Here is a 13,062-nt window from a genome sequence, read left to right as displayed (position 1 = left end):
GTGTAAGGTGTGTTTCCTGGATTCTAAGAACTCCTGGAGACTTCCCTAGAATGTCTAGTCACTTTCCTACTTGGTCATGTGGTAAGCCATTAATGCTAACTTAAAAATTTTTAACTAACATTTTGAGTTAAAAGAAGGCTTCTCAGCATGTATCCAGAAAAGCACAGCTGCAAATCAGTAATGAGACATCCCAATACAGACAATTATTTAAGGCGAATAGGCTTTAAGAAATCTGAGGCCACCCAACCTAAAGTTAGATTCTGTAGTTTGTATTATAAAATCCTCCATTTGTAAAGTTTAAATAGGATGAAAACACTATGAGGTTGCTGCTACCTTTCCACAAGAGACAACAGTATTGGGTTTCTTCACAGAATTCCTGCCTGTCTTCACTTGAAATAAGTATATCTGATTTTTTTTTTTTTTTAAGTATGTTCAGGGCACCTGGGTTGCTCAGTCGGTTAAGACTCTGACTTCAACTCAGGTCATGATCTCACGGTTTAGTCTGTGGGTTCTAGCCCCGCGTTGGGCTCTGTGCTGACAGCTCAGAGCCTGGAGCCTGCTTTGGATTCTGTGTCTCCCTCCCTCTCTGCCACTCCCCAACCCCCCAACTCACACTCTGTGTCTCTCTATCTCTCTCTGTCTTAAAAATAAATAAAACCTTAAAAAAAAGTATGTTCAGCAAAATATCAGAGGCCATAATATAGAACTTAAAAGGTAATAGTAACAAATGATAGGTTCTCCATATAAGGAATCTTCCAAAACACATCTAAAAGGAATTATATAAAAGCCAATTTTTTAAAAAATTCTGAAGTTATTTGTGTTTATTTTAGTTCAAAAGCAGTAGAGGCTTTCTAGGACTTTATCCTAAGTAAAGAATTAAAAAAAGGAAAAAGGAAAGGAAAAGCTATATGCATAAAGTTATTATTATTATATCATTATTTTTAACAACAGAAATCCTGAAATAGCTCAAGACCCCCAAAACAGGGATATGGTAATTAGTGCATGACATATGTACCCTATGAAGGATTATGTAACTATCAACAATAATTATGTAACATATGGGGAAATGGCTAGAATAGTGTTTTATAACCACAGTGCTAAACTATGTAATAATGACAACTATGCATCAATATATAAATATATGAATAAGAATGTAAAAAGGCAAACAAAAAATGTACTATGAAAATGGGATCTTCTATGATATTTGCAAGGTGAAGGGAAAAGATCTGGGAGAAACACATTTTGTTAATTATACAATTACAATTTTGTTTTATAGGTATAAGTTTGTTGACATGAAAGGCGTCCATGATAAATTTTTAAGTGAACAAAGATGTATGATATGGTCTGAGTAAATCATATTTTTGGTTTTTGCTGGTTAGTGTGGAATTTTTAAAACAAATCTATTGCTATAATTTATATGCCATAAAATATACCCATCAATAGTTCTTAGTAAATTTGTAGAGTTAAGCAACCATCACCACAATCCAGGTAGGTTTAGGACATCTCCATTACCCTCCAAAGTTCCCTTATGTCTGTTTGCAGTCAATTCCTACTCACATTCTTTCTCCCTTCCCCACTGAACTGCTATCTCTGTAGACACAATTGTATTTTTTTATACAAGTGAAAAAATAATAAAAATAAATCAAATGTTTATGTATTCACACAGAAAAGTCATAATGGACAAGTACCAAAATTTTATATGGTGGTCCATTTATAGATAATATTAACTAAAAATTTTTTAAATATTTTTTCTGAAAATTTTAACCAATTAACATCTATTGACTATAGAGAAGGGTTTGGGTTTTGATTTCTGGTTGTTTTTTTTTTTTTAATATTTTTATTTATTTTTGAGAGAGAGAGAGAGAGAAAACAAGCAGGGGAGGGGCAGAGAGAGGGAGACACAGAATTCGAAGCAGGATCCAGACTCTGAGCTGTCAGCACAGAACCTGATGCAGGGCTCAAACAAATATGAGATCATGACCTGAGCTGAAGTCAGAGGCTTAACCGACTGAGCCACCCAGGCACCCCTGATTTCTGTTTTAAAAGGATATATGAGAATTTCACAGAACTATGGCAGATTGTGCAAAAGCATTTACTTTCACTTCCTACCAAAACCTAACTAAAAGTATTGCACAGGATTTTTTAAAGGCATGAATTTGTAAGGACAAAGAAGAACAGAAGCAAGGGATCACCAACAAAATTTTCAAACTGGAAAGCAGATGGATAAGCAGATGACCTCACAGCATTGAGAAAGTTGAATCCCAAGTCAAGCTTAGAAACAACCAGTTTACATGGCAAACCACATATCTCCCCCAAAGGCACTGCCATATTAGGTTTCAGGTATGAGGATAAAGGTGACAGTAGAAACTGGAGGATTAACTGGAATTCTCTTTTAAGAATCAGATAAATCCTTAGATCCTTTCCCCAAGTCCAAGGAGGCAACTATATCTCCCTGATTCTTCAGAAAACTAGACATGCACAATTCAAAGTGGGGGTACCATTCTACAAACAGGGAAATTAGGTGAACATTTTGTTAGCTGAAAGCAGAGTCCACCTACTTCCAAACCTCTTCTCCAACTCAGTTTCTAGAAAGATGGTAACCAGTCCTATACCATCAAGGGAGGAAGTCAGAAGATTGCACTCTGGGGAATCTAACCAGTCCAAGATGCAATATTTCACAGTGAGCTTTTCTTAGTGAAATGGCCCATAGGTAGCAAGTCTCACCATGGGATCACAGCTTCTTATCATCTTTATGGGGCACTGCTCTTAAATAAGAACAGGCAGCCAGAATCACCAAACAACCGCAGAACATCTCAAACACAGACTATAGTGATCAAAATAGACAAACAACAAGCAACTTGGAGAAATAGAGACTCTGAAGGGAGAAAAAAGTGTGTTTAAACATTCATTTCATAAATATATTCAGAGATAGAATACATGCATAAAACAATAACAAGTGGCTATAAAAACATACTTTACTCAAATTAGTTCAAAATTTATATCCACACAAAAAACCTGCACACAAATGTTTATAGCAGCTTTATTCATAATTGCCAAAACTAGAAGCAACGAAGATGTTCTTCAAAAGTTGAATGGATAAGCTGTGCTACATCCATACAATGGAATATTTATTCAATGATAAAAAGAAAAAGCTATCAATACATGGAGGAAACATAACTGCATATTGCTAAATGAAAGAAGCCAGTTTGAAAAGACTTCCTAACATATGATTCCAACTATATAACATTCGGGAAAAGGCAAAATTATACAGACAGTAAAAAGATCAGTGGTTTCCAGTGGCTGTGGGATGGAAGGATGAATAAGTGGAGCATAGGAGATTTTTAGGGCAGGCAGACTATTTTGTATAATATGGTAATGGTAGATACATGACATTAAACATTGGTTAAAATGCATAGAACTCTGCGTTCTGCTGTGGGGAGCCATTGAGGACGAGCAGTCAGGGCTCTGCCCTACCCTTGTTGCCCTATGGCCGTGGGCCTCAACAAGGGCCACAAGGTGACTAAGAACACGAGCAAGCCGAGGCCCAAACACTGCCCGGGGCGCCTCACCATGCACACCAAGTTCATGCGGGACATGATCCAAGAGGTGTGCAGCTTTGCCCCATATGAGCGAGCAGCGAACCATGGAGCTGCTCAAGGTCTCTAAGGACAAGCACATTCTCAAGTTCATCAAGGAAAGGATGGGGACACACGTCCATGCCAAGAGGAAGAGAGAGGAGCTGAGCAATGTCCTGGCAGCAATGAGGAAAGCAGCAGCCAAGAAGGATCGAACCCCTCCCCTCTGTATGTAATAAGGCCTTTTTGGAACTTGGCGGGGGGGATCCACAGAACTGTAAGACACCATGAATCATACTGTAAACTATGAACTTCAGTGAATGATAAGGTATCAATATTTATTCATCAATTGTAACAAATGTACTCCACTAATGCAAGATGTTAATAATAGGGGAAACTACAGGGAAGGGTACAGAGTGATATCTTTGAACCCTCTGTACTTTCTGCTCCATTTTCTGTAAACCTAAAGCTGCTCTAAAAAAATAGTCTGTTGTGTAAAACAAAATAGCCAATAAAGTACTCTTTTAAAATACTGCTAAATTAGCAATGAAGTTGGTATTCTTACATTACAGGGGGAACTATAAATTCAAAGATCTCCTTTGGGAGATCATTATGCTACTATGTCTTTAAAAGTAACTTTCGACTGAGCAATTTTACTTTTAGAAATCTACCATAAGAAAAAAGTACAAAGTATGGTGGGGAGGGTCTGTAAGCACCAAGTAAAACATTGCATCTCATCTAAATTATCCATTGGGTAAATGGTTAAGTAAATTATAGTATAGCATTAGGTGGCATCAGTCTGCTTTAAACAATTATAATCATAATTATTTAGTAGCACCACAGAAATACATTCATGAGAGAAACACTAATTTTATTTACTTCTTTTTTTTTTCTTTTTTGAGAGAGAGAGAGAGAGCAGGAGCAGGGGAGGTACAGAGAGAGAGGGAGACACAGAATCTGAAGCAGGCTCCAGGCTCTGAGCTGTCAGCACAGAGCCCAATGCAAGGCTCGAACCCACTAACCACAAGATCATGACCTGAGCCAAAGTCACACGCTTAACCAACTGAGCCACCCAGGCACCTCTAATTTCATTTTTTAAAATGTTTATTCTTTTATTTTGACAGAGAGAGATAGAGAGTAAGCAGGGGGAGGGGCAGAGAGAGAGAGAGAGAGAGAGAGAGAGAGAGAGAGGGAGGGAGACAGAGAATCCCAAGCAGGTCCTACACTGCCATTGTGGGGTCCGATGCAGGGCTCAAACTCATGAACCACAAGACTATGACCTAAGAGAAAACCAAGAATCGGACAGTTAACCTACTGAACCACCCAGGCACCCCAACATACTAATTTTAAAAGCAGAACACAGGGGTGCCTGGATGGCTCAGTCAGAGGAGCATATGACTCTTGATCTCAGGGTTGTGAGTTTGAGCCCCAGGTTGGGTACAGAGATTACATAAAGGGAGGGTGGGAGGGAGGGAAGAAGGAAGGAAGGAAGGAGGGAAGGAAGAAGGATGGATAAATGCAGAATACAAAATTACATAATAATTACAATTATGAAAAAACATTTCTGCAGTGTGAAGTCAGTAGGATTATAGATTCCCTTTTTCTATACTTCCCAAATTTTCCAAAATGTTATATTGTATTTAAATAAGGAAAGGGTTTGAAGTGATGAGGCAAACTGTGTTGTTAGTATTATTTTAATTAAATATTGGATTTGGTAATATCTTAATGATACTTTTTTACCCAACGGAAGATGTAAACCTTGAATGATTTTTACAATAAAATATTTGTCAGAAAAATCTAGAAAAACATGGAGTTAGTTGTAGATAAGATTACTTTATAGGATATGTGTTCAGTTGTATAGGAAGTGACTGTTAGGCTATTTTAATGTTCATTAATTTTAAATTTCCAAAAGTCTTGACTTGACTTTTAAAAAAATAAAACATTGTTATTGGCATTAAGATAATCTGAATTTTAAACTATATAATTGAGGGGCACCTGGGTGGCTCAGTCGGTTAAGCATCCGACTTCGGCTCAGGTCATGATCTCACAGTTCATGGGTTCAAGCCCCTCATCAGGCTCTGTGCTGACAACTCAGAGCCTGGATCCTGCTTCAGATTCTGTGTCTCCCTCTCTCTCTGCCCCTCCTCTACTCACACTCTGTCTCTCTCAAAAATAAATAAACATTAAAAAAAACTAAACTATATAATTGATCAGTTTCTGGTCTGAGTGTGGTATACATTACCTTTTCCTTATGACATCTGATTGCCACTTTATTAATTCAAATCTGTACTTTGAAGACCATAATTTCTCTACTTTATAATACAGTGTGACAGGTGTTTTCTCTCTTGCATATTTTTGTAGCTGGTGTTGTGAATTGCTTGAGTATTAGTATTCTGACTTAAACACTTTAAGAACACTTGATACCAGAACATTTTACACCTGGAACGTTTTGTACTACGTGTTCTCAATGCCGCCAAGTACCAAGAATTCAGGTACTAGATGAAACTGTGCTCTGTGCTAAATGTAAAATTTCTGATGTTTATACTAAACTTCATATTTTGAGGAAAATGCTCTTGTAGTCTTAGTATCCTACAATCTACAAGCTTAAATGGTTTAAATACTGAATAAAAAGTCATCTGTCACAGCTACTTTGTCAGTTTCAACAGGACTCATGAATTTTTGTTGTGCTTTGTCAACAGGCTCTAGAGTAAGGAGAATGTTTTTTGGTACTTCACCATCCAGCCAATTTCTTAGACTCAGTTCATTTCAGAAGATAATCTACTGATGGACTATTTATTATTTCTGCTAGGGACACCTGAATCCAAAATAAGTTTCATCCTTTCTTGTTTTCACTTATCTTTATTACTTCCATTCTTTCATACACTTACTCAACAAACTCAGTGTACTGAACACTGAAGATACAGAGATGAAACATGTGGTCCCTGCTCTTAAGAAGCTCCAAATTAAATTGGGCAGACAGGGAAGTCACAGTGTATTATGGTACAGTGGTTCAGGTAGTATGACAGGGTACAGTATGGCATGACATGGCAGGGGGTTATGGGGAGCTGAATATTGCTACGTTCTAGTTTGAGATGACATTAGAACATTTAGATAGGTGGAAACCCTAGTAGGCACTTGATGGAGAAGTCTGCAAATAGAGCTAGGCTAGGGATAGATATTTGTGAGCCATTAGCATACAGATAATGAGACTGCCTAGGAAGAATATGTAATGGAAGACTGAGGATAGTCTTCTATTGAGGAGGTGGGAAAATGACTGGCAGCATGCAAAGCACTTGAGGAAAAAGAAAGAGAAAAACCAGAAGGTAAAATCAACAAAGAAAGTAAAGCAGGTTTTAAGAATGAATTATAACAGTCAACTGTATCGTAAGTTCAAATAAGTGCAACAGGATAGGAATGGAAAGAAAACACTGAGTGTAGCAACTTGGCCAGGGCACCTTCACAAGCCTCACAGGAGACTCAATCATATGACACTGTGAGGAAAGAGTGACAAGGCAAGAATGTGTTCAAAAAACTGGGCTGCGAAGGGAAAGAGAGATGTTCAGGGACAGCTGGTGAGGAGTATAAGGCCTAAAAATATACCAAAGAGCTTTCTTTCTTCCTTTTCTTTCCTTTTTTCCTCCTTCCTTCCATCTCCTCTCTTTGTCTTTATCTCATTTGTCTTTTTCTTTCTTTCTTTCTCTCCCTTTCTTTCCTTCTTTACTCCTTTTCATCTCTTATTTTTCTCTTCCTGCCTCCTTCCTTTTCTTCTTTCATTTTTGTGGAAAGAATAGAAATTAATTTATAAGCTATAAGAAAGAAAAACAGTTTAGAGGCAAAATGTTGAAGATAAAGCAGTATCACAGATGCCTTCCTCACTCTGAGGAATCAGAAGAGGTTGGGACCCAGTATTTACTGCAGGAAGGCCTCCTTTTCTTCTGTTAAGTAGAAGGCAAGTTTGTTTTCAGAGAGCTAGAAAGGCAACAGGGGTGCTGAAGTAAGAGAAGAAAGTTTAGGCAGGCCAGCTGTTAGATATAATTGGGGAGGAGCTGATTTAGGATCATGTAGGATTTTGTCCATGTAGGATCATGTCCTCACGAGGACACAGTTCCTCATAGAGATGAGAGACCATAAATGTACTGTTATCAATTGCCCTAGTTGTCTGAATTTCTCCAGCAAAAGTCAACAACAGGGATGAGAAAAGTGGATGGTTGGAGAGTCAAGTATTGATGAAAGCCAGAGAATGTGTCTTGAAAACACTGAAGACTCTAGGGTTTGTTTACCATGAAAGAGGTGGTACCGTAGAGAAAGAAGAGAAAGATAGGAACACTGACCCAAAGGGAATAGGTACATAAGAAAAAAAACAAAAAACAAAAAACAAAAAACAGATGCCTACAGGAACTCATGTGTAATAATTCAACCCAAGATGAGTTCAAAATGAAACAGAATGGAGTTAAGGGAGAGACCTCAAAAGACCAACTACTCCATTTTTTGACCTCCAATCAGGACATTCCAAACCTTCCAAGGAGAAGAGATTCTATATTATCTTTCAAGACCACTGAAAGTGGATGTTCCTCTACATCAAAAGTCAGAGAACTTTTTCTGTAAAGGACCAGATAGCAAACACTGCAGGTTTTGATGTCACAATTATTCAATTCTGGATTGTAGCTCAAAAGCGGCCACAGACAATATGTAAACAAACGAGCATTAAACAAATGAGCATGGCCGTACTCCAATAAAACTTTATTTTCCAAAAAGCTGGTGGGCTTTAGTCCAGGACCAGTCTTGTTGACCTCTAGACCATTTTCTTTTGGGGAATTTGTTCTTTTTTATTGATCATAAGAATGCTTTATATACGAAGACTATTAACAGTCTATAATATACACTGCCAGTATTTTTTCTTCTTATTTATATTTTTTGTTTTGGAAACTTGGGGGAAATGTAAAAGTTTAAATAAATATATTCAGGAGCGCCTGGGTGGCTCAATCAGTTAAGTGTCCGACTTCGGCTCAGGTCATGATCTGCTGGTTCCTAAGTTTGAGCCCCACATCGGGCTCTGTGCTGACAGCTCAGAGCCTGGAGCCTGGTTCCAATTCTGTGTCTCCCTCTCTCTCTGCCCCTCTTCTGCTCACACTCTGTCTCTTTCTCCCAAAAATAAATAAACATTAAAAACAAAACTAAATAAATATATTCGGGTAGTCAAACCTATCAATTTTTTCCTTGCTTTTGGCTTTATAATCATGTTTAGAATGAACTTCTAAATATTTGATTAATATCAAATATTTACCTTTGTTTTTTCCTAGAACTTTTTGAGAGAATGTGTGTGTGATAAGAACACAGACACTGGAGCTAAAATGCCAAGGTTTATAGTGCCTATAGCACTACTCATTATCTCTCTAAGTGTCTATTGCCTTAAAATTGGGGGGAAAATAGCTCCTAATTTATAGGGCTGCTGTAAGGATGGAATGAGCAAAATGTGTACAACATAATAAAAAGTGCTTAAATCAGGGTTGGACATATAACACAAGCTAAACAAATGTTAGCTATTATTAGCTTAATATCTTTAAGTCATCTGGAAATTACTCTGATTTAAAAAGTGAGATGGAGGGGCGCCTGGGTGGCGCAGTCGGTTAAGCGTCCGACTTCAGCCAGGTCACGATCTCGCGGTCCGTGAGTTCGAGCCCCGCGTCAGGCTCTGGGCTGATGGCTCGGAGCCTGGAGCCTGTTTCCGATTCTGTGTCTCCCTCTCTCTCTGCCCCTCCCCCGTTCATGCTCTGTCTCTCTCTGTCCCAAAAATAAAAAAAAAAAAACGTTGAAAAAAAAAAATTAAAAAAAAAAAATAAATAAAAAAAAAAATAAAAAGTGAGATGGAGCTAGAACTCCACCCCCCCCGCCCCCCACTTATTGAAAATCCATCTCCTACCACCTTTCTGTCAATGTTGGTTTTCATCCTTCCTTCATGAGGCATAACCAACAGTTTTAATTTTTTTTCATTATTGTTCCAAGAGTGGTATTTTTTAATAGGCTTTATTTTTATCATTTTTTTGATGTTTATGTATTTTGAGAGAGAGAGAGTGAGGAGGAATGGGGGAGGGTCAGAGAGAGGAGAGAAAGAATCCCAATCAGGCTCCACACTGTCAGTGCAGAGCCACATGTGAGGCTCCATCTTACAAACCCGGCTCAGATCATGACCAGAATCAAAACCAAAAGTTGAACACTTAACGAACTGAGCCACTTAGGTTCCCTTGTTGGTTTTTTTTTTTTTAATTTAAAAATAAAAATTGTATTTATATATTTGGTATTTATGTATTTTGTTCCAAAATGTTTCTCAGCTGAAACATTTATTACATGCTGCCATCTCAAACAGTACATTCTCTTTCTTTCCAAAGTCTTAACAGGGCCTTGAGATCCAGAAGCCTGGCCCTTGCCTACCTCTGTGCCTCTCCCCAGTCCCTTCCACAAGATGGCCCTGGCCTTCCTTCTCAACTCCTCCCACAGGTCAAGTACTCTCTCTCAGTGCCTTCACACACTGTGAAGTTCTCTTCCCCCAACTCTTCTCTACCTTTGTCTCACTCTTCCTTTTCATCTCAACACAGACAGTAACTCCTCAAAAACTTCCTTACATCTCCAGCATAAATTATGCACTCTGGATACTCTTTGACTTTCTAGCCCCCATCCTGGTTATTAAGTCATACAGTTATAGGGGTGCCTGGGTGGCTCAGTTGGTTAAGCGTCCAACTTGGGCTCAGGTCATGATCTTGCAGTCCGTGAGTTCAAGCCCCGCATCGGGCTCTGTGCTGACAGCTCAGAGCCTGGAGCCTGTTTCAGATTCTGTGTCTCTCTCTCTCTCTGACCCTCCCCCGTTCATGCTCTGTTTCTCTCTGTCTCAAAAATAAATAAACGTTAAAAAAAAATTTTAATCATACAGTTATATAATTATAGACTAGTGTGTGTATTTGTACCTTCTTTTTGAGTAGGAACTCAATATTGGTTAATGAATAAAAAATTAATAAGTATACAAATACTACAAGTGAAATAAAAATCTCACTAACCTATTCTCCACATATGTGAAATTTAGGGTCACTCGGATTGAACTATATGCTTAATCTATTTATGAAACAAATTTTTAAGTTTTAATTTTAATTCCAGTTAGTTAATATACAGTTATATTTGAAAAAATTTTAAGGTTTTTGCCTCATAATCATTTATATATAACTAGATACTATGACTATATATGTTACTTATTTGTGAGCAGCTAGTCAAATAATCATTTATGCTGCAGATAAAAACATATACTTAAGAGTACCTGAGTGGCTCAATCAGTTAAGCGTCTGACTTCGGCTCAGGTCATAATCTCACAGTCCCTGAGTTTGAGCCCCATGTTGGGCTCTGTGCGGACAGCTCGGAGCCTGGAGTCTGCTTCAGATTCTCTGTCTCCCTCACTCTCTGCCCCTCCCCCGCTCACTCATATCTCTCTCTCTCAAAAATAAACATTAAAAAATTTTAACATATTTTTATGAAAATTCTAAATTTTTATGAATTCAAAACCAGTTTTTTATCCTTTTAGTCTGAAGTTTTACTATTATTGATACACCTTCATGCATTTATCCATTTAATCAATCATTCAATCACAAGTTTGTTGATTATCCTGTAGGCATTAAGTCCTGGTGACTGAAAGATAAATTGTACATGGTCTATGCCCTCTGAAAGCTTATAGCCAAGTGAGATACATGCCAACCAATTATTGCAGCCAAGGAGCAGCACACAGAAGTAAAGACAGAGGCTCCTTGTCATCTGAAGAGGTCAGGGAAGGCTTTTTTGGAAATGATGGGTGTGAGACTTTATTATCCATAGTACGCTGTCTATAAAGTAAACATGGTAAACTGTCTATAAAGAGGAATATTAGGTGAAATATCTTTAAGAAATAACAAAAGATAATAAGTCTCATTTATTTATAACTTCTTGTGAAACTCACTTTTCACATTTATAAAGAATCTCTTTATCCATTTGTCAACCGTTTCAAGACAACTAAATTTCACTCAACCGTAGTGTGGCAGAGGCTGACAACATGCTCACCAAACCCACTTCCTCTCCCTGGAGACACGGCCAAACAGCATGTCCTAGTTCTCACAATGGAATGTGTCTGACATGATGGCCAAGACAGTTAAGTGTTGTGTGCCTTCCCTAAACTCTCATCCTTCTAGAGGGATCCTGGAGGCTGGAATTTGAAGATGCCAACAGAAGATGAATGGAGCCTAGATCCCTGAGCAACTGCAAGAAGAAGCACTTCACCATGTTGGACTGCAGTGCAAACAAGTAACTAATTAAGCCACTGATTTTTGGAAGATTTTGTTCAACAGGTTAGCTTATCCTAATGAATCATTCTACTGTGAGGGTAAGGTAGGCTGAGGGTAGTATGTAGTCAACCAGAATTTTATTTATTTATTTTTAATGTTTATTTATCTTGAGAGAGTGAGCGTGTGAACAGGAGAAGGGCAGAGAGAGAGAATGGGAGAGAAGAATCCCAAGCAGTCTCCACGCTGTCAGCACAGGCCCAACACAGGGCTCAATCTCATGAACTGTGTGATCATGACCTGACCCAAAATCAAGAGTTGGACACTTAGCCAACTAAGCCACCCAGGCGCCCCTATAGTCAGTCAGAATTTTTAAGAACTTGAGGATGACAAATACCCTTAGTCCCTTTTCAAATACTCACACCCCCTTCTTCCTTACTGATAGGACCCAAATTTTGTTTGGGGTACCAGTGCATACAGCTCCAGGTAAAGGAGTTTGACTGATCTGATCTAAGCGCACCATGAAAACCCTATTCCTTACCTTTCTAGCCTTCTCTGCAGTGAAGGATGGCCAAGCAGCCCAGTTCAAGCTCAGGAGACCTACAGGGAGTGTCCTGCAAGGATTTCTAGAAAGGTTTTCCTTTCCTAATAACAGGGGACCTGCATGGCTGGCATCATCCCTTCTTCCTCTTCTTTGACTCAAACTGGGGCTGCATTCTGAACTAATGTAACAAATTCGCCAATGCCATAAATTTGTGGGCTGATATAGAATATACATGAAAAGAACAGTACATGCCCTATCTAAAGGCATTCAAAGATAATTTTAATTTAAATATTGAAATGACAAAGGCCTCAATGGGTCCATGGATACTCAGTTCATGAAAGTTTAAATATAAAGGCCTACTAAAACTAACTCTTAATTTTTTGTCATTATCTATTGAACACAGAAAAACATGTTTATCTCTCATACCTTCTTTTTTTTCTTTTTTCTTTTTTCTCATACTTTCTTAATGTGCTTCTTTAAATCAGTACAATATATTGACTGAGAGCTTAGGCTTTGGGGTCAGACTTCCCAGATTCAGATCCCAGCTCTGGCATCTACAGTGTGAACTTAAATGATACTAAACTTCTGTCCATTTTTTTTTTCATTATTAAGTTAGAATAATAATAGCATATGCTAAGGATGGCAATGAGAA

General features: G+C 38.2%; 1 pseudogene; it reads left to right on the top strand.

Annotated features, from left to right (window-relative positions):
• The first annotated feature begins 3,486 nt into the window (after nt 1-3,486).
• LOC122232388 lies at nt 3,487-7,927 on the top strand (annotated as a pseudogene).
• Nucleotides 7,928-13,062: the final 5,135 nt, after the last annotated feature.

Source organism: Panthera tigris, chromosome D3 (genome assembly GCF_018350195.1).
Source record: "Panthera tigris isolate Pti1 chromosome D3, P.tigris_Pti1_mat1.1, whole genome shotgun sequence".
Lineage (NCBI taxonomy): Eukaryota > Metazoa > Chordata > Mammalia > Carnivora > Felidae > Panthera > Panthera tigris.
This window is presented reverse-complemented; position numbering and strand designations above follow the sequence as displayed.